The sequence below is a fragment of the Octodon degus genome, unplaced genomic scaffold, assembly GCF_000260255.1.
Source record: "Octodon degus isolate 3935 unplaced genomic scaffold, OctDeg1.0 scaffold00224, whole genome shotgun sequence".
Classification (NCBI taxonomy): Eukaryota; Metazoa; Chordata; class Mammalia; order Rodentia; family Octodontidae; genus Octodon; species Octodon degus.
In genome coordinates, this window is record NW_004524800.1 from 1,909,254 (window position 1) to 1,933,077 (window position 23,824).

Here is a 23,824-nt window from a genome sequence, read left to right on the forward strand (position 1 = left end):
TTTTTTTTTTTTTTTGTGGAACCAGGGATTGAACTCAGGCCCTTGCGCTTGCCAGGCAAGTGCTTATTCTACTGAGCTATCTCCATAGCCCCTCATTTTCTTGGTTAGATTTGCTCTTAGAAATTTGTTCTTTCAAATTACCATGCATGGATTTTTTTCCTGATATTTTTGTTAGGAGGCTTATTGTTTGTGTGTATGAACATTATTAACATTTTGTGTTGATTTTTTATACTGAATTTTGCTGAATCTGTTGCATATTCTAAGATTCTTCTGATGGCTTTTTATAATGTGAGGCAAAGCCCTTCTAGACCTATGTTTGTCAAACTTTTATCATAAATAGAATTGGATTTTATCAAAGGTTTCTTCTGGGGTCCGGGGAGATGGCTCAGTAGAATAAGTGCTTCCCTGTCAAGCACAAGGGCCTGAGTTCAATCCCTGGTTACACACACACACACACACACACACACACACACACACATTTCTTTTCTATCTATTGAGATAATCATGTGATATTTTTATCCTTCAGTTTATGTGATGCCTTACTTTTATTGATTTACATATGTTGATACTTGCATTCCTGGGGTGAATCCCACAAGTACAACATCCTTTTAATGATTTGTTGAGTTCTGTTTGAAAGTATCATTTTGAAGAATTTTGTATCTATGTGTACTAAATAATTTAGTGTAAAGTTTACTTCTTTTATTTCTGTGTTTCAGTTATATTCTGGTTTTTGAATCAAAGTAATGCTTGAATCAAGAGCTGAATTTTGTGATGTTCCTTTGCTTTTGATTTCATAAAATTGTTTGAGGAGTATTGGCAGCAACAAAAATATGATGATCTGATAAAATTGAGGAGTGAATCCATTATATTCAATATTTTTTCTGTATTAAGCTACTTTATATGCTGATGGGTCAATTTTGCAACTCATGTGGCTACAAACATGTCATCTTCTAGATTCTCAAGTTTACTGAAATATAAATTTTGAAATAGTTTCTAATAATCCTCTGTATTTCCACTTACCCCTTGTGATATTGACATTTTCAATTTTAATTGCATTAATAAGAGTCTTCTATTTTGTTAAGTTTGGCTATCAGTGTACAAACCTTGTTTAACCTTTCAAGCAACCATTCTCTGATTCATTGTTTCTTTGAAATTTTTGGTCTCAATTTCATTAATTTCTTCCTTTATAAGTTTTATCGTATATGTTTTGATTTGTATTGTTCTTGATTTTTCTAATAAGTTGAGATACATTCTTTAATTATTAATTTAGGATGGGTCAATATTTTAATGTGGCTATTCATAACTGTGAACTACATTCTTAGTACTGTTTTTATAGCATCCCAGAGATTCAATACATTGTGCTTCCATTATCATTTGATTCCAGGAGTATACAAAATCATTCTACTATTTTGTTGCCCGCTGATTCTTGAAGAGCTTATTATTTAATTTCCATGTTTTGGGATAGTTTCCGTGATTTCTTTTGCTTTTGGTTTCATCTTTTATTCTATCATTTTATGATAGGTTACTAGAGGTTATTTCAATTTGTATAGACTTAAGCTTCCTTTATGACTGCTTTGGAGAAAATTGTGTATGCCTCTGACAAAAGTTTTCATGCTGTTGTTATTAAATGAAAAACTCTAGATATAAGTTAGAATCATTTGTTCAATGTTGTGTTTCAACTCTATTATTTATTGGTTCATTTTTGTGGTCTAGTTAACCTATTTGTGAGTATGGGCTACTAAATTATCCCCCTATTATTTTATTGGTGTGTAGCAATCATTTTATGTGAATTAGTTTTTATTTTATAAAACTGGGTCTATAAACAATTGGTGCATGTACAATTATACTTTTTATCACTTCCTGGTGAATTTTCCTTTTACCAGAACACAGTGACCTTCTTTTCCTTTTCTGATCAGTTTTGGCTTTAAGTCCACTGAAAATAGGAAAGCTCACATCCTTCATCTGAAGGTATTGCTGCATGGGTACTAATTGTTCTTTAATTTTGTATGTGTTTCCTTCCAAATGAGGTATATTTCTTCCAGGCATTATATGATCGGTCAAATTTTGTTTTTTTAATTCAATTGCCAATCTGTGTCTTGTGAATGAGAAGACAATTAAAATTGAGTATTTTTTTATCTTTATTTTTTCTCAGGGCATGTTATCAGTACATAATGATTACATTCAGTTTGGAGATTTGGTACATTTACCTGACATATGTTAGATATATTAACATGGTACATATTAATTCTTTTTTATCCCCTTCTCTTCTTCTCCCTCTCCACTTCATTTTAATGGTAGGTATTTATTGAATCTCATCATGCCCTGTTTTTCTAGTGTTAAGTCCTTTATATTTTCCTTTTATTTAGCAGCACTTCCAAATAGATGTGTTCTTTCCCCTGAGCTCTTTCATAATGCTGGCCTTACTCTCTCCATTCAGCACACCAATAAGGGTGTGCTTTCTGGTGTGTGATTTGTTTGTTGTGGATTTTTTAGGTGATCCTTGTTAAGGAAAGTGGTATTTCTTTGTCAATTGTGAGGAAAATTTTGAAGGTCATAGCATTCTTTTTTCACAAGTTTGTGAGCTAGAATAATTACACTGCAGAAATATTCCTGCTCTTTTGAAATTATTTTGAAATATTTGCTATTATTCCTATACAGAACATCTTGCCAGAGAGACACAAAAGGTTGAACTCTAACAGCTGCAGCAGAAAGAAATGGAGCACAGCAGACAGATCCAAAGAACACCCACCTGGAGGAATCTGAGCTTCATAGAACCAGACCTGAGCTAAGGTAATAACTCTATCTAAGCTCTACATCATTGGTCAGAAGACAGTGATATACAAAATGACAAAGACAAGGAACAAAATGCAGTCTCAGGCCCTGAGTCCACCCCGTACAATTGCAGAAGACACTAACACTGAAGAAACTGGAAATCACACACAAGATATCTATGAAATAACAGCATTGTCAGGAAAGAAACAATTGCAGAAAGAAGAAATGAGATCAGAAATAATTTTGGAATTTAAAAAAATTAGTGATAACTATAATCAAAGAAGTACTAAGTGCTTCTAAAGAATACACTGATAAAAAAGAGCAGAATATAAAAATGATGAAACCTCTGAATAAGCAATTTAGGAAAGAAATAGAATGTATGAAACAGGTTCAAAGTGATATAGAGGTAATTAAAACCTCAATCACAAGCTGGCAAAACGGTTTGACTGAAAGTGAAAATAGACTTTCTGACCTTAAAGACACCATTGTAGCGAGTGAAAAAGGAAGAAAACATCTCTTTAAAACAACTAGGATGCAAGAAAACATAATTCAATGACTGTAAGATGATGCAAAGTTAAACAATGTGAGACTAATAGGCATCAATGAGAAGGAAGGAGTCAATACAAATAATATAAAAAGAATATGGGCAGAAGTAATAGCAGATAGCTTCCCAAATATGGGACAACAATCTGACATTCAGTTAACCAAAGGATATAGAAATCCAAATAACATCAACCCAATGAAAACCACACCCAGATCAAGATCCCAGAAATTCAGCATAGGAACAGTATACTAAAAGCCACTAAAGAAAAGAAACAGATCACATTTAAAGGAAAACCCAACAGAATAACAGCAGTTTTCTCTTCACAAACCATCAAGTCAAGAAGAGCATGGAGCAAAGTACTTCAAGTCTTGCAAGAAAACAAATTCCAACCCAGACTGATACATCCTGCCAAACTCTCTTTCAAGTATAATGGAGAAATGAAATACTTCGATGACAAAGAACAACTAAAGAATTTCATGATTACAAAGCCAAGGCTACACAGACTACTAAATGATATTCTAGAGAGGGAGCAAATTGATCACAGCCCCATGAATGAGAATGGAAAGAACCCACCACATAGGGCAAACAATTAAACACAGGAGAATAAGAGGTATAGAATAGTAAGCTTTCAGTTATTCTTTTGTGTTCAGCAACAAAATATTTTCATTAGCACACTCTAAAAATGGACTTCTCTTCCACCCTATGGGTCATGATTCCACGTGAATCTACAGGGTGTATTTCAAAGAAATAGCTGTAGCTCAGTTCCACAAGTGACGCCTAGCCACCATTAACTGTCACGGTCATTATGCATGTCCACAACACACTAGAACTTTGTGCCATATCCTATCCTCAAACTGTTAGAAATGCTGGTCATTTACTTGCCATTCCAGTATTTATCTTATGTTTCACTCTTAGTACTTCTTTGCTATCATGAAAAGTTTTTCTTAGTTCAATTGCTTTGAAACATTTAATTTTTAATCAATTAGTATTCAATTCTCTGAATATTGCTTAATCTTAATTTTTGTTCTAAGATATATACTATACATTTGAATTACAGTTCATATAAAAGACATTGTATGATATCTTCTCCTAGTAGTAGAAACTTTAAATGTATATTTCCATTTTCTGTTGACTTTATATTACTTCTTCCCTGTCTTCTATACACACATACCCACATATATAACGAAAAAAATACGTGTATAACCCAACATAAGATTGGTACTGTTTCATAGAAATCTTCAATGACCTTTAAATAAGGGTTCATCTTATATATTTTATATAGTCCTGCATAACTATGATAATGAGAGCTCTTTATTGTTCATCCAGGAGCATACCGCAACTTCTGTTGCCTTTTGAATTATGCTCTTTGTTATTTCCTAGATGCTACTTCTTGAGGTATTAAAGTATTTCACGTCTGTATAACTAGAAAATCTTACTTTTAGTTTTCAAGGGTATGTTTGCTAAGTATAAAATTCAAAGAGGACAGATCTTTTCTTTCAGTTCTTTAATTAATCTAGTTTCGTACACACTTGGTCCTTTTTTTTTCCTTTCTAATGTGGAATAAGATGCTATTTAATTGTGTTCTTCCTTAGCTAATATTTTTATGTATATGCTTTAATGATTATAAGTTGAACTAAATTTAGAAATTTTAAATCTTTAAATATTTATTGCCTTCTCCTTTCTACATTGAGAATTCTAATTATATGAATAAAAGTTTCTCGGTTTTGACACAGTGAGCTATTATGATTGACCTTTAAATTCTTTATTTTTATTTTGGAGAGTTTTTATTGTTATATTCTTATATATTTGTAAATACTTTCAATTTGCAATGTATTAAAAAATAAATAAAATAAAGAAAATAGTTCTTATATTTTATAATTACAAAACATTTTAAAGTACACAAAACAATGACCTATTAATTTATATATATTTCCCATATGTAAATATTTTACACTATGAAAAGAAATGCAACAGAAGCAAGAAACTTGTGCCTTCCCTCAAAAGAAAGAAGTTTGGTGAATAACATGTGTACTTCTATATGAAATGAATCTCATTAAGTAATTGATTCTTTTTTTCCACAATTTTATTGAGAAACAAATATCAATGAGGCAGTTTCAAACCAAATTGGTAGGACAGTTTCAATAATCAACACATTGCATACATTCTTCCTAGTGGTCAATTGCTGTACAAGATGCAGACATGATATCCTATTTACAAACACTATTAGAACAAATCACGCTATTCAAAAAGAGAATGTACCTATAAATCTATCCTAATGATTTTGAATACACAGATACAAAATGGACATTCATCTGTATCCCTTTTTTTGTTTAGTTCTATCATTTGAGTATGATAGATGTGCTAACTCAGCAAAATATTCTAAAAATGTCCAGTAGTACACAACAGTATTGGGTCTTCCGTTTGATTGACAGTGTTAGAAATTGTTGACCAAAAAAAAAATAATATTTATCTAAAATAATTGTCTGAGTGCACAACTCTAAAGCATGCAGTTCTATCCTATCATCCTTCTGCTTCACTGACAATGTCTGAAATTGTTGACCTGAGTTCCCTACAGCTCAACATAACAGCATAGCTTTACTTCTTATACTTTGTTTTTATACTTTTCTGCTAGATGGTTAAGACCAAGATAAAGCAAGACCTGTGCCACAAGATTTGTAGCTTTTGGGTCTGATAAGGTCAGTGAAATTCCCTCAAGATTCATCCTGAGATCCTGTACCTCAGATTGTAGATCCTTTGTCAGTGTCAGCCATGTGGATGAGTCACGGTCATTGCTTGTCCAATGTGCTCTCTGTGAAATCCTGAGAGAATGTTTTTTCTCCATGTGACTCTCCTTAGGCATGCCCTATATTGTAATCTTTGCAATATAGTATGTTGAGCATCAGCTTGTTCATTTGAGAGTAACAGAAATCAGACATGCAACTTTGAGAGAGAAAATGTATTACTTTCCCCTTTTCATTCTTTTCAGTAGGGAAATAAAAGCACTATGATATAGTTAAAAACATTAAACCTAAAGATCAGTCTTGAGACTTTCGATCTAACTTTAGTCTGTGGAATTCTACACAAGTACCTACACATTTTGATAGATAAAGGCCCTATTTTGTGAAATGTTGTAGCTGGTTCTGTCCAGATGCAAATTGTATACCTTATACTATCTGTAACTCTATGATCCCCAGAGTCCTTGTCTATTCTTTATAGAATTTTTATAGAAACTGCATCTGTAGTTGATAATTTTTGCAATGTGAAAATGTTCTTGAAAAAATATATTCTCCTATTTCTAGTTGTGTGCAAACAAGATTGTGTTTTGAAGTACACTGTGAAACTATAACCTTTCCTCCATGTTTTCAGAAATCTTATTTCTCTGCCAATTGAATTAAGCTTTCTCTTCCCTAGCTTTTCATTTTATTTGACATGTGTCAAACATGTCAACATGTGTCAACTTTTGTTTCTTTTATAAAACACATTAGATAATAAATGCAGTTTCTTATTCCTAAAAATCTGTGATACAATTTTCCTCATGCTTTTCATCTGAAATTTACCCTTTTTCAAATGGATCCTATGTTGAAGTTAGCAGTAATGTCAATTAATTAAAATGAGACTCTCAAGAAATTATAGCTGAAAGAATTCCAGGGAATAAATGTTCATAGCAGGTCAAACACCAAATCCTTGCTTTACTTTATGGTATCACCAGCATGACACAGGCTCAATATTTGGTCTGGCCTAACACTTCAAGTCTTATTTCTGGAACTGTTTCTTTGGAAGGAGTTCCACAGAGTGACAAAGAAAGAAAGAAAGGCCTCTGTACAATGCATCGGCCAGGTCATCAATGTTCAGAAATTATTGAGATTTAAGTCACTACCCCTAACACACCAAGAGGCAGCCAAGAAGAAAACGTGTGCAAAGTACAAGCTGTTCTTGAAAATGATAACAACTGAAGCAGGAGGCGAAGGTATAGACTTTCTATCTTTTCTTATGCCTATGTAATTGATAAACAGAAGATTGTTAGTGAAAAATCTGACTGTTTCTGGTGTTTTTCACAATAATATCTTTTCAGAGAAATGAAGGTTTTGTGACAACTGCATCTAAGCAAGATGAAGTGGCAAAGTTAGACTCATAATTAAAGATTCCTAGATTCCAGAACTTCACCTGTTAACTGATGTTTTTTGGTATTAAAGCCTTGAAGTCTTACTTTACTTGTCACACACGCATACTACCATCTGCCCATTTAAAGTGCTGTAGGACTTGACTTTAAAGGCTTCACAACTTTCCCAGAGCCCAGGCAAGCTCATCTACCATGTAGTATTATTTTAAACATGTAGAAGAAGTCAACGCTCAAAGTCATAGTTTACTTAGAAAGGGCACTATTTATCTAGGTTCTGTTCTCAAGGAGGAGAAAAATTATTTAACCAAATTTTAGTATCATGTTGAAGAGTTTGATTTTACTGTTCAAAGATCCACAATTGAATGCTAACTCTTCTTCTTTCTGTGAAAACTTAAACCAATTACTTTGCCCCTCTGAACATCAATGTCTTCAATTATTAACATATCATTATGAGTATTATGAAGATTGAGTAAATAAAATAATGAGTGTTAGCATTGAGCAAATTGACAGATGGTATTTAGTGCATGTTAGCCACTATCATTATGGCCAGCTATAACTCAAGTTTCAAATAAAATCTTTGCTGGTAAAAAATACACATGGAAACACATATGTATACATCCATCTTCATATACATACATAAATACATGTATACACTGTATTTATACACATGAATACATAGTATATGCATTTGCATGTGTATTTATATTTTGTTCCACTTGTTAGGACAAGGTAAGTTTCATATGAACAGTGATTTTGTTGACATTGCTCATTGTATCTGTAGCACCTAGTTTAGTTCTTTCTAAAAGAGGGCACAATTAACACAAATTCACTTAATAAATGAGTCAGATGGTGTCCACTGGTAAAATACCTTTTGCTAGAGGAAGAAATAACATAAATGGAATTGATTACATTGGATCTTATTTTTGGACTTTGAGTATGCCATAATATTGATTCTTTTTTCATATTTGATATTTTATATGGAGGAACCATCTAGAAGCTATTTCTCCTTCTCTGACAATTTTTCACATATTTCAGTCTTTAATATCTATTCCTCATGAAGATACGTTTTTGTATTATGGTGAACATATTAATAATAATAAGATGAGGCAATTGTACATCTGTAGTTAAAAAACTATAGCCCATGGATTATTAAGGAACATATCTGATGCCCACATCAAGTTTCTGTGTTTTTATATCAGTGTACTTAAGAAGAAAAAAAAGTCTACCTAAACCCTATACACTGTATTTTATTAACTTTCATATTTCTAGTACACATACACATGCACACACGCACACACACATGCACACACACACACACACACACACACACACAGCATAATCTAGTGCTATAGTATTTTCTCCTGCTAGGATCCATGCCTTTGAAAAGAGTCTAGGGGGCCTCAAAAGAAGTAAAAATTGAATGGTATACACAGTTAAATGGAAAGTGAAAATTTAAGTATTAAACAATGTAGAGAGAGAAAGGAAAGAAGTTAAGAAGTACAGTAGGGGCAAAACCATGCATTTATCTAACAAGATGGTTAAGACAATGGTCCTTTTGAAAATAGCAGTTAATGGGAAGAATTCTCACTTTGGCTAACTCTATATGCTGATGTCTGTGAACTAAGCAACTAAAGTGAGGACTGAAATCTGTAATACTAAAACCAAGCTTGAAACACCTGTTATTTTTGTCCTCTAAAGGTGTGCTGCTTCTAATGTCATATCAATTATTGCTATACTCTCTGTAAAATAAATGTTTGTTAAAAAAGGTAATAAAATAAAAAGAGACAAGAAAATAGAAGAGTCTAACCAACAAAGAGCAAGGCATAAGAACCTTAAGGAAAATGTGTGTTACAGTTCAAACAAAGAACAACAAACTGCACAAGGGAAGTACACTATCTGAATCTCTTCCATAATATTTATTGGAATTGTTTCTTTGCTGGTCTAATTTCTTTATAGTTGTCCTTATTTTGTTTGAATGATTTTCTTTTCATGATAATATTACACAGGAGGATATTTTAAAAGGTTTTTTATTGTTAGAATTTTTCTATTTTGTTAGAATTCTGATTATGAAATTCAGAAAGCTGAAGTTCTTCCTACAGCAGGAAATTGCCATAAGCTTACAAAGGCTCTAAAATGTCTATTACTTCACAAAATCAAATAGTGTACCTAAAATGACGTACTGATATAATGATAACATCTTACTTTGGATTATCCATGACTCAATTAAAAGTTTTTACTTATGCAAATTCAATTTTAAAAAGTGTATTTTCCCAGTGTTAAAGTTATATAATTTACAATTCAGTTCAATCCCTGGTACCTTCCAAAAAATACAACTCAGTGTTCCCTTCCTCTGCTCCAACACAGGAAAAGAGACTTCCTCTACTGAGACATTATCCTATAGTTCCTTTTTTTGGAGCGGTACTGGGGATCAAACTCAGGATCTTTTTATAAGCTAGGCATGTGCTTAAGCTGTTGAGCTATTTCCCCAGCTCTATCTTATATTTCAGACTCACATGTAATGAAGGATTGTATGAGATTAAAATAGAAACTGGCTATTAAGCAACATAAGTTATAGCTCTAGTCCTACAACTGAGTTGTACTACATATTCTACTTATTTTTCTCTAGTTCCAAGTTGCAAAATTTTGAATTGGAGATCATGGGCTACAGTGCTTAATGGATTTGCAATTATCTATAATTCCCTAAGATTTTCTAATAGATTAAAAGTGGAAAATTATTTTTATTATTTATATTTTTTATTTTAGGGAAAGGTCTATAGGGTGTTCAGGGTCCCACATGAGATCAGACTCATAGTGATCTGTCTGTTTACAGCCTCCCAAGAGCTGGGATTACAGGTGCGTGCCACCACGCCCAGGCTCAATTGCCATCTCAGTGGGCCCCGGGGGCTGGGCTGGCACAGCAGGCCTGGGGATCAAACCTCAACCCCTGTGCATACTTGCAGGGGCTTTAATCTCCTGAGCTATTTGCCCAGTCTGGTAATTTATCCTATGCTTTTCCTATCTCTATTCTGTAAGAAACTTATTAGAAAGGTCATGCAGTATCTTAGTTTTAATACTTGTACATACTACTTGTGAAGGAAGTAATTGTGTCTGATTTTCAACATCATGAGGGCTTATGCAATGATTTACTAATTGGACAGTTATTTTAATGTCTAAGATTTTTAAGGTAAATGTGTGAAAATTTATTTCACTTAAACTTAGTGATCAAATCAATTGCGGTGGCATACACACATTGGGCGGCCTTCAAATATGTTTAATTTGTTGACTATTTTACAAGAACATAGGAGAATTGTTGTGGTAGGTGATATTCAAGTCAAAATTAAAATAACATTCTATGCATATATTTTAATCACACTAACTTGACAATAAACTCACTACTTCAATGAAACCTTTTGCAACTTGTTCCACTCAACTCTCCTCTCAGTACTTAATTTACTTTTAATTTTTGTGTGCATTTGTGCATACACAGCATTATCTATAGAATTATGCATCCTTTTCCTCAGTTTATTATGTATGTGTATTTCAGCTCTTGAGTTCAAATAGCATATTTTCTTGAAAGGATTTCAACTCCTGTCCCACTCCTGTCTTACACATTCAAATGGGTTTAACAGACTTTATGCAATACAAAGCCATTTAAGTAAGTTAAGGCCTTTTTTTTGTAAGAAAACTTATTTGCCATATATTTTTGAAAGAAAAAAGAATCAGAGTGCTGTAGATTTGGCATTCAAGATCAGGGTCAAAAGAAACACTTCATGATTCTTAATGAATATGAACACCAGTGTCATTTCTCCTTGTGTTGTTTATCTGAAGCTTGATAGAGACTTTGGCTACGTCTGTGATGATTCTGTCAGTACATACAAGAACAGTGTGTGCTTTCTCAGATGGGTAGCTTTTTAATATTCAGTACAATGCAGTAATTCTACTTAAGTAGGACCTTGTAAAATATAAGGAACAGCCAAAAACCAAAACACACAGCATGTTACTGTGTGGCCTTATCAAAGGAGTAACAATTCAAAAGAGAAATTACAAGTTAAAAATTAGTGACTTTTGTTCTTTCAAAGGAAGTAACAGAAAACTTGAGCAAATTCCCATCCAGTGGCACTCAACATGCATAAAGTTATTTGGATTATTACCAGTTTTGAGATTATGTTTTTGTTTGTTTGTTTTCTTTTCCTTTTTTTATTTTTGTGGCTTGCTCAGCCTATCCTGGGTTGGAGCTGCTGTGCCATGTGGTGCCAGGCATCGAATTGCAGTCCCTGCACACTTGCCTCAGCTTGTCTAAACAGGCACTTTAGAACACTGAGCTGTCTCATTGGCCTTGGGATTATGTTTTCATTTTTCAAAATACACTAATAATATGAAAACCCAAAAAGTACAGGTAATACTGAAAAATGGCTCATTTGCATTTGTAGCCTTCCTTCCTTCAGTGGTTTGTCAAAAAGTTTAAGGCTTACACATTCCTTACTAGTGTTATTTATTCATGGATGTATATATAACACCTGTTTCTGTCCCCAGTAGCTACAATTTTAATAAAATTTACATTCAATTTATATATAGAAAGGTCAATTTTCTCAAAAAATTCTCACATTCAGAATTTCCAATATGAAATAAACATTGGCATCAATTATATATTAAGCACGGAATCAGCAAGTCATGCACCACTCAAGTGCTACAGTTGTGTTCTGGATTGTAGTGAACTTAGCTGTGTTGTTTTTCCATACTATTCTTCTTTCTTTTCTATTTAAACTTGTCATACTTCAAAAGCCAGGGTATTGGTGTCTGTGAATCCCAAATTAGAGTGATATATATATATATATATATATATATATATATATATGTAAATATCAAAGGATTTTCATTATATTAAATATTGAAAATGCAAATAAAGAAGAAAACAAAATATAACAAGACAAATAAGGTTTATTTTTTCACAAAAGTGAAGTGGATCATAAGATGGCTGACAGGAGGAAGGAGGGAAAGAGGAAATAAAAAGAAAGAATTAAGATCAGTCAAGAAGAGTTTAAAGCTCCCAATAGTGAATGTAGTATTTATATCTTGCATACATGTTCTCATGAAAAATTACCAGAAGCCAAATGGCCATGACTATATGATTCCTTTTTCTGAAGTTTATCATAGGAGAAAACAGCTACCAGATATGGAAATAAGAGAAGTGATGCATCTGGATGGTGCAAAATGATAGACAAGAAGAGGACACAAGAGAACTTCTTATGGTGATAGCACTGCTTTATATCTTGATTGGGGTGTTAAATTCAGGTGTAGATATTTGTCAAAACTAATCAAAGTATACATTTACAATCTGTGCATTTTATTGAATGTAATCATAACTCAATAAAAAAAGAATGTCACAGTTAGAGTTGATTAGATATTAGCCTGAACTATGTTTAGATACTGATTTCCATTTCCAAAGCTACACACAGTAGTCTTGCTAATTTCTAACTTGGACTAATTCCAAACTATAGTTGTAAGCAGGAGAATGAACAGCCAGATGTAATATAGGTATATGAAAAACACTTTTCATATACACTTGGGAAAACTACCTATAATTAAAACAAAGTTGCAAAATAAAACCTTAACATATTTTTAGTTTTTGGCAAGTATTGAAATTAGTATGTTGACATAATTCTTTACTAAGAAGACACAATACTTTCAAAGTAAATTTAAAACCAAGGAAATAATTTCAATGATTGTATCCAAATACAGACTTCTACAGAGTGAGTTGACATTTTCCCTTCTGAAGATAGAATATTTTCATCAGTTTTAAAAGGATACTTTTCTAGTTAACTAAATAATGAAAGTTCAACTTTACAATTTATATCACTGAGGAGCATAAGACAATAAAACATGAAACTGGAGTTACTTGGAGTTTAAGATTATGGGAAAAGTTTCAATGTTGAAGCCTAACACTTAAAAGTCCCCAAACAGTTTACATATACTGATGAATTTAGCATTCCTTGGAGAATTAAAGGTATAAACTTGAGCTCTGAAAACTATTCAACAGCAAGAAACTTCAGCAAGTTTGAGAAATATGTATCGGTGGCTGGTGAGTCACAGATTAGTATGTTAAGCAGAGTGATTACCTTGAATTTTTTGAAAGTTATTTATGACAAACCAATGGCAAACATCCCATGAAATGGGGAAAATCTAAAAGAATTCCTACTAAAATCAGTAACAGTTGGTAATGTCCACTGTCCCCAATTTTGTTCAACATAGTACTTGAAATTTTAGCCATAGCAATCAGGAAATAAAAGGAATAAAAAGGAGGCATATAGGAAATAAGGAAATAAAATTATCATTATTTCCAGATGGTATGATACTCTACATAGAAGACCCATACTAGAAAGCTCTTAAAATTAATAATCAGCTTTAGAACTCCATAAAAAAACACAGAAATCAACTAGCATGTGTGTATATTAATAAACTCAATGAGAAGGAAATAATGAAAACAATAGTATTCAAAATACCACCACAAAAATTAAGAAGTCAACCTAAACAAGGAAGCAAAAGATTTCTACAATGAAAACTATGGCATATGCAAAAGGTGTTTGAAGACGGCATCAGAAAATGAAACGATATCCCTGTTGCTGAATAGACAGAACCAATATTGTTAAAATGGCTGTATTTTCAAAACTCTTACAGTAATTCAATGCAATCCCAACAAAATACCAAGAGCATAATACATGAACTTGAGAACACAATCCTAAAATTCATATGGAATCAGAAAAGACCAAATATAGCAAAAATAATCCTCAGGAACAAGAGTAAAACTGGAAGCATCACAATAGCTTACTTACAGTCATACTACAAAGTGCCAGTGATTAAAAAGCATATAGTACTAGAAGAAAACTACACATGAGTTTCAATGGAATAGAACAGAGGGTAGAAAAACGTCATGAGACACATTGCACCACTTGATCTTTGACCAAGAGGCCAAAAGCATTCTTTAGATGCAAGACAGCTTATTAAACAAATGATGTTAGGAAAACTGAATGTTTTTATAGAAGATTGAAACTGGACCCATATATCTCATGATGCACTACACTAAAATCAAAATGAATAAAAATATTCTAAACATTAAAGCAGAAATATTGAACATACTGAAAGATAAAGTATGTAAAACAAATTTTATCATAGGTAGAGGACAGTGTTGTCTAAAAAGAAAACAATGATAGAAGAAATAGATTAGAAAAATAAATGAGGTAACTTTAAATTAAAAAGATTCTTCATAGCAAAGAACAATTTGCAGAGAGAAAAAATAAACTACAGATTGAAGAAAAGTTGCCACCTATTATTATGGCATAGGACTAATATCTAGAAAATACAAGTAACTCTAAGAATGAGCTACACCAAATAAAAGACCCAATTAAGGAATGGAGATGTGAAATGCACAGACATTTCTCAGAGGAAGAAGTACAAATGGCCAATGGGCACATGAGAAGTATGTCAACATCTCTGACCATTAAAGAAATGTACATTAAGCAGTGCTAAGAGGTCCTGCCTGATAGATCAGTGGACTAAAGCATCTGCTTAGACTGGGGTTCCATCCCAGGGTGTCATGCCACCTGGCCTGTTGGGCACACTGAGACAGAAATTGAGACTGGACCTTGTTTCATGTGCCTGCAATCCCAGCACTTGGGAGGCTGAAAACAAGAGGATCACTGTGAATCGGATCTATGTAGTGAGGTTCTGTAGCCCCTGCAGACTCTATCCTAAACACAGAACAAAAGAAAAAAAAGCCAATGCTAATATTCTCTTTTACACAGGAAAGAATGCAATCCTCAAGATTTTAAAATATAACAGATGCTAATGTGGCCATGGTGAAAAAAGTTGTTAGTGGTAATGTAATTTAGCATAACCACTATGGAAATCAGTACAATGATTTCTCAAAAAGCTAAATTTAGAAATCTTGTGTGACCCAGTCATCCCCTTTCTAGGCATCTTCCACAAAAAGCTAGATACATCATACTTCAGTAATATATGCATACAAATTTTTGTAGCAGCACAATTCACAATAGCTTGGAAAAAGAAATTATGCTATGTATACATAATAGAATACTAAACTCTAAAGAACAAACTTGTAGAAAAAAACACACCTAAAAAGTATAACGTTGAGTTAAATAAACCAGATCTACAAGCTTGAGTACCATATAATATCTCCCATTTTGGTTAGGCAAACTACAAACAAAGAACATGGTATAGAATGGGTAGAAGGCGACAAGAGGATAGATTTCTTGCAAACAGTAAGGAGTCCTGGGAGTGAGGGCAGAAGGGTAAGATAAATGGAAATATCCATCTGAAAGATATGGCATGGATAGAAATATGATAATCTCAATAATTAAACTTTATATTTCATAAACATGAGATGAAAATACATAATCTGAACAAAATAAAGATAGGGAAAGGGGATTTAGAGAAGAAGGGAGGAAGGAGAAAGGAAGGGAGAAAGGATTACAAAAAGCATCAAGCTGTATTATGTAAAGGTACCCACTCTCTATGATGATTATAAACTGCATGTATTTCAACACATACAAATAAAAACATTTCAGAGAGAGTCTTTAGGTAGAAGTAATGAGAAGAGAGGAGAGAAAGGGCAAGTAATGGGATGATTCCAGTTGTGAGATTGTTATCAAAGAAACCAGTAAGGAATGTACTAGTCCCACTGATTTTTGACATGTAAAGATAATTTCCATTTCCTTCCAAGCCTCCTTATAGAATACTAGAACCTTTGAAAAGCTGATGGCATAGTTGTGCAGAAAACATTTTAGATTACAAGGCAATCCTACACACTAACCTAAGTCTATACTTTGGCCTTCAGAATTTTTATTCTCACAGGTTCTCTATTGATCTTAAGTAGATAAATAAATTGAATAGCAGCTGCACAGGAGACTTTTGAAAGGTAAATATGGCAAAGCTAAATGTGCATATGTAGGGAATACTTGCCAAGATTCTAAAGAATGTCTTCGAGTCTGCAAGCATTAACATCTCTGTCTATTCAATCCTCTCCTATCTCTGAAACTGTTATCCACAGACGAATCAATATTTTGTCAGAATTTGCTATGTTAACTATTTATTCAGTTGGTCAAGTCCTCAGACAAGCAGATTACAATTCAAGTCCTATACATATACATTTACTATTGATCTTGGGATATACATTAATCATCTCTGAACCTAAATATATTTTAGTTATGAAATGAGAACCATGAACAAATATCAAACCAGCTCTCCTTAGTAAAGTGAGTACAAAGAAAATTAAATGGAAAATTGATGTGAAGTTCTTAAGTAATACATAATCCAAAATAGTAGCTACCATTTATTATGACCCTACTACATATGAGTCTATAACTATCTCTGATGTTAGGCTCCGAGGCAAGAAGATTTAAGTCCTTCAGTGATTTCAGAACATTCTGAGTAGGAAGCTGTATTATCTTCCCAGGTGGAATGTTAGCCTTTATGTTAATTGCAGTAAAGACAATTCTTAAATTTCTTGGATGAATTTTGCTATAGTGCACCTAACTCTTTCACTAAAATAATAATCATACACTCAAAACATGTTACTTAAACATGTACTAATAGAGTGGATACAATTCTAGTAGCTATGCAGAATGAAAGTAGAGAAAAGGTATACTGTGAAATTCATATTGTAAGTGAAATTCTGTATCATTTCTAATTTTTTCTTTTTCAATTCTAATTTGTACTCTAAAAAAATTAAAGAAAGAAAACAAGGAAAAGGGATTGAGAGGAGGAGAGAAAGAGACAGGAAGTTAAAGAGGATTTAAAAAGAATCAAGCTGTATTATATGCATGTACCTACACTCCAAGATGATTATAAACTGAACGCATTGCAAATATCTAATAAATGCATTTTAAAAGATTACAAGAAAGGCATACATTTCCAGTGTAGTACCTTTTCTAACCTTGTAATTTTCACAGAGGATATATAGCAACAGAAGAGAATAAATTAAAAGCAATGTGGGTAATAGAAGCTTCATAGGAAGCCTGACAATTGAACTACTTGCCAGGGAAGCGCTTATTCTACTGAGCCATTTCCCGGGCCCTCAAACTAGTCTTGAAGCATGAGTCAAAAAAAGTTGAACAAACAAATACCAGCAAGATAACTGCAAATATAAGAAAAGGGGGAACTACTTGTAGACTGACTTGTTTCTGTTATAGCCCAAAGCACCATGCACTATTTCAGGTATAAAAAAAAGAAAAGATGACAAAATCAGTGGTGATTGTTTCTTTGGGGTATTCATGTAGATATGAATGTGGATAGGTTTCTCACATTATATATTGGAAATTTTCCAGTGAACTACTAATATTTTACATTGTCCTTGCTTCTCTAGGTGAAGATTCTTTCTCTCCTCTCTGAGTTCTCTTCAGTAATTCAAGATTTGAATTGTGTTATTTTGTTTATGCCAATGGAGGTTTAAGAAGGTGATGCTATATTTCTGATAAGACTACATGGACATTGTAGAAAATTATTTCTCCAATGTAACCAATATTAAAGTTGAATTTGATTAATGTAGAAATCAACATTCACAGCAGTTTTGAGCATACCGTACAACTTCTCAAATGTAATTAAGGTCTGATTGCTAATGCTCATTTGTTTTTTAAAGTACAAAATATTGTATTTTGGAACAGATATTTGTCTCATTTATCCTCAGATTTGATTTTTACAAATTGTGCAGCTATAAATAAACATGGGTTCATATATATATATATATATATATATATATATATATATATTTCAGTATCTTGTTAAAATTTTGGAATTGTTAGTAATATTTGATGTCCTCATTGTTAAAGGAAATCTCATATACTTTAACAATCACTTGCCCATTATTTTATATCCCAGTAACAAGCAGCTACTAATTAATTTTTTATATATGGATTTGACTGTTCTGGAAATTTCATATAAATAGTATCAAACAATGGAATTTTAATGCATGGTTAAGTACAATCAGAATATTTTCAAAGATTATCCACATTTTAGCATGTATTAAGGTATCATTCCTAATGTATTTCTCTGAAAATTAGACCTATGGGGCCGGGGAGATGGCTCAGTGGAATAAGTGCTTCCCTGGCAAGCGCAAAGGTCTGAGTTCAATCCCAGGTTCTGAAAAAAAAAAAAAAAAAGAAAAGAAAATAAGAAAATAAGACCTACGCAGGGGCTGGAGAGACAGCTCAGTGAAATAAGCACTTCTCTAGCAAGCACAAGGGCCTGAGTTCAATCCCTAGTTCTGAAAAAAAAAAAAAAGACCTATGCAGAAACTAAGCCCTAGCATGATTTTTTAGGATACTTATAAATCTTACCCCAAAAATTAAATCCAAGATCATCAACTAGAGAACTGAATATAATATGCCTGTTATGACACAGAACAAATATAATTAATTGCAAAATAATATTAAATAAATACAAATAAATATTATTTACATTAATTAAATTATAATATAAATCTTAACTATAAATATCCAAAAGGACACCTATGGATGAGAAGTAAATAACTATGGAAGCAGAAAAACTTGGGTCTTACTGGTGGATGAACAATCAGAACATAATCATAATGCATGAACAATATGGGCACTTGGTAATGGGTGGACATGGCTGTTACTAATATGAATCTTCATAATTCAATACATAATGTATTATGATAGACCTACTTAATGCACCTGTGTGAAATAAAAATCCTTTCTGAATTTTGATGCCAGATATATTTGTCACTTTTTGTGGATAATCATGCTTGATTTTCATCATTTTTGTTACCACTTGTGCCTTATAAAACTTCAGTTAACACTTGACTTACTTTTCCTTTTTTTAAAAATTGACTGTAAAGAGAGAAAAACAATAAAAAAGAAAGAATTTCAAAATGAGACAGTTAAAAATTAACAATGGTTAATAGATTGTGTATTGTTATCTTAAAGTAGTTGCTTAGATTACAAAATATTGGTATGTAAGATTGACCAAGCAATATAAACACCTATTGTATTTTTCAACAAACAAATAGAAACCAACAATATAATTATTTCAGCTATCTCATATATATAGTTTTGAATATTTTCTTTCTTCTGTTCTCCTTTCCTTCATCCTAGTTGTTCTTTCCTTTTGAGAAGTTTCTTTCCCTTTCACATTATTTTTTTTTTTTTTTTAATTTTAGGACAGGATCTATAGTGTCTCACTGTGTAGATTGTACTCGTAGTGATCCTCCTGTTTATAGCCTCCCAAGTGCTGGGATTACAGGTGTGTGCCACCCTGCCCAGGCTCAATCATGGTCTCAGCACACCCCGGGGGCGGGGCCAGCGTGGCAGGGCCAGGGATCTAACTCCTGGCCCTTGCATCGGCCTAAGCAGGTGCTTTAATCCGCTGAGCTAATTGACTGGCCCTCAATTTTACGTTTTGGATCTTGATACTTTTTCAGTTTCTTACAGTAGGAAGACAATGTGAGTCCGATTTATTTCTCTAACAAGCATGATCTCTAGTTGCATCCATTAACCTATGAAAACCTTGAGTTTTTCCACCTTTATGTCTAAGAAGTTGTGCATTGCATTAAAAAACACATTATATGCACTCATAAGTGGATGGGAATTTGGATTACTGCCAAGATTTAGCTCTTACAAATTGTGCTGCTATAAACATGGGTTCATATATATCATTCAGTATCATGTTAATTCTTCTGGGAATCTACCCAGAATGGGAATAGCTACATGGAATGGTACCTTTAATCCACATTGATTTCAATAGTGAAGCAGCATTCTGTTTTGCCTACAGATCCTACAACACTTTTTGTTTGATTTCTTGATGATAGCCATTCTTTCTGGGGTGAAATGACATCTCAGTGTTGTTTCAATTTGCATTTTTGAATGACAAATGATACTGAAAATTTTTTATATATTTACTGATAAATATATTAGTGGTATTTCATGATAAAAAAAATCCCACATAAAATCAGAATAGATCATCTTTACCTCACTCTGATAAGACATCTATGACAAACCAACAGCCAAGGCCATACTGATTGTATCACACTACCTTTGCAGTATAACTTTAAGTTAGGGATTTTGATGAATCCTGCTGTGCCTTTGTTACCTTTTCTATTCTAGGTATTTTCTCTTTCTAAATAAATTTTATGAATATTCTATAGACCAGTGGTTAATATTAATATTATTTTGATAGGGATTGCATTAAATCTATATAACAGTATGGGTATTACAGCCATTTTCACTATGTTGATTTTCCTATTAATGAGCACAGATATATTTCCATTTTCTGATATCTTCTCAAATCTTTTTCAGGGGGATCAGGGAGATGGCTCAGTGGAATAAGCACTTTCCTGGAAAGTACAAGGGCCTGAGTTCAATCCCTGGTTCCACCAAAAAAAAAAAAAAAAAAAAAAAACCTATCAAATCTTTTTCAGGATACTGTAATTTTCAATGTATAGAATTTTTATTTCCTTTGTTACATTGATTCATGTATATTTCTTTCTTTTTTGGATTGCCTTTGTGCAAAATGTTGTTTTTCTAATTTCTTTCTTGGTGAGTTTGCGTTTTTTTGTACAGCAACGCTATAGATTTTTTAGGGTTAACTTTGTATCTAGCTACACTTGTTAATTTCTTTATTAGTTCTAGAAGTGTTTTTATGGATTTTTTGGGTCTTTTTGCAGTGTTGTGTCATCTGCAAATCATTATAATTTAACTTCTTCCTCTTGCATGCTTATTTATTTTATTTATTTGTCTTGTCTAATTGCCTTGGCTAAGGTTTCCAGAATACAATTACATAGGAGTGGTGACAGTGAACAACCTTGTCCTGTTACAGATTTTTGAGCAAAACTTTCAGAGTTTTGTCCATTTAGTTTGATGTTGGCTGTTGGTTTGTCATAGGTGGCTTTAATCAGATTGAGGTAAAGACTATTCTGATTTTCTGTGGGATATTTTATCAAGGATGGGTGTTGGACTTTGTCAAAAGCTCTTTATCCATCTACTGAGATGATTGTGTGATTTTTTTGTTTATGTCTGTTGTTTTGGTGTCTTATATTTATTGATTTCTGAATATTGACCATCCATGCATTTGTGGTATTAATCCCACTTCATTATGGTGTACAGTCTTCTTGATGATTTGCTGCCTTATTTTTGCTAGTATTTTATCGAGCTCTTTTTTACATCTATGTTTATTTTTATTTGGCCTGTACTTCTCTTGTTTTTGTTGGGTCTTTCTCTGTTTTTGTTATTAGGGTAATACTTGTCTACAGGAATGAGTTAGAGTGAATTGATTCCATTCAATTTCATAAGAGTTTTACTAGTAGTGGCATTAGTTATTATATAAATTTCTTGTGTAATTCAGCTGTGAATCCATCAAGACCTGGACTTTGCTTTTTTGGTAAGTTTTCCATTACATATTCAATTTCATTAACATATCAGGTTATTCAGAATTTTGATTTCTTCTTGATTCAGCTTTGTTAATTAATACAATTCTAGGAATCTGTGCATTTCTTTTTTCCCATAATTTTATTGAGAAACAAATAGCAATGAGACAGCTTCAAACCAAATTGATAGGACAGTTTCAATATTTAACACATTGCATGCATTCTTCCTGGTGGTTAATTGCTGTACAAGATGTAGATATGATATCCTATTTACAAACACTGCATTTCTTTTGTAATGCTTGATTTATTGGAAACTCTTTGAAGCATAGCCTGTAAGATAGGATGACTTGGATGAGGAATTTATCAGCTAAAATCACTGACATCTGAGTTGCCATTGTACATTTAACACTCTACACAGGCAAAAAGTATTCATTTAAGAAGAGCTCTGTTGATGGACATGAGAGATTGGTTCCAGTACTTCTACAAAAAATTTAATCTGAAGTAATTTATGCCAGATTTCAGAATTTGGGGAGTTATGACCATATTCCAGAAGGTGACATGGCTACATTTGAAAAATGTAGCTCTTTATGCTTGAATAAATATCAATTGCTCTGCATGAATAAATAAGATAAAATAAAGAGAATAATAAACCGAAAATAAACTGCATTGCTTAATGAATGTAAGACCTGTACATATATTCAGGGAAACATAATATGTATTACCATATAAGTTTTTATTGTGTATTTTCAACACATGCGTGCCATACCATGATATATAATGAATGTATATATATATATATATATATATATATATATATATATATATATATATGTATTGTCACACTATTTTATTTATCCACTTGTCAAAAATAGGCATTTGTACTTGACTATTATTGATAGTACTGCTGTGAACACTTATTTGCACATTTTTATATGCATATTTATTTTCATTTCTTTTACATGTATTTCTAGACATGAAGAGCTGGGCAATACATTAATTTTCTTAAAAACAATTTTGAGGAATTGAGTTACTCTTCACTATTCACTACATAATTTAATATTTGCCACCAAAATAAGTGAAATTTCTATGGCTTTCCATTTTTTCCAATACTTGTTAGTCTTTGTTTTCTTAATATTTTGCCCCTCCTTGTCCATGTGAAAAAATTAGGTTATGGCTTTTTATTTGCATTTACTTAATGACTAATAAGATCAAGCGTATATTTATGTACTTATTGGATGTAAATATTTTTGAAGAAAAAATATATTCTGTTCTTTATGTTTTATTCTCTAGTCATATTTCTAAATCAAGTAGTTTTTTATTATGTGTTCAACATACAACTATGAAGGATTTAAAGGTGTCAGAACTATCTGTCCTTCATCTTTTTGAAGCACATTACCTAGAGTAGCGTTTACTATCTCACAGAAACTGGAAAACAAAAAGTAAATAATAAATGATTGAGTAGGGTAGAAACAACACTTCACCAGTTTGCTGCTATGACACTACAATGAACTGTGCATTGTGGGATTGTTTGGAAATTTTGTGAGAATTTAGAAAAGTTGACAACAGCAAGGGTCCAAAGATCATAAAGGAAGATTTAACTTAATAATTACAATATATCCTGTGAGTCCTCAATAAAGAGTAAATTTTTAAGTAAGCTAAGGAAAGGAACTTTTGGATAATACTGAAATATAAAATGTAAAAAATATGTTATTCCAGTATGATATCATTCATTACATAGCTATTGTTAGGTGTTCAGATTCCTAAATGAATGATTCTCATGCGTTTAGCAATTTAACGTGATGAACGTATGTAAGGCCTATCCGTGTGCTATAGTTACTAAAATCAGCAAATATATGTTGAATAACTACTATACCCTAAACACTGTGACCCAATCCAATGAAAAAAAATATACTAATGCCTGAATAAAAAGATAGCAGAAAATACCATCTATGTAAATTTTTGTTTCTGTAAATATTCATTTAATACATCTTTCAGT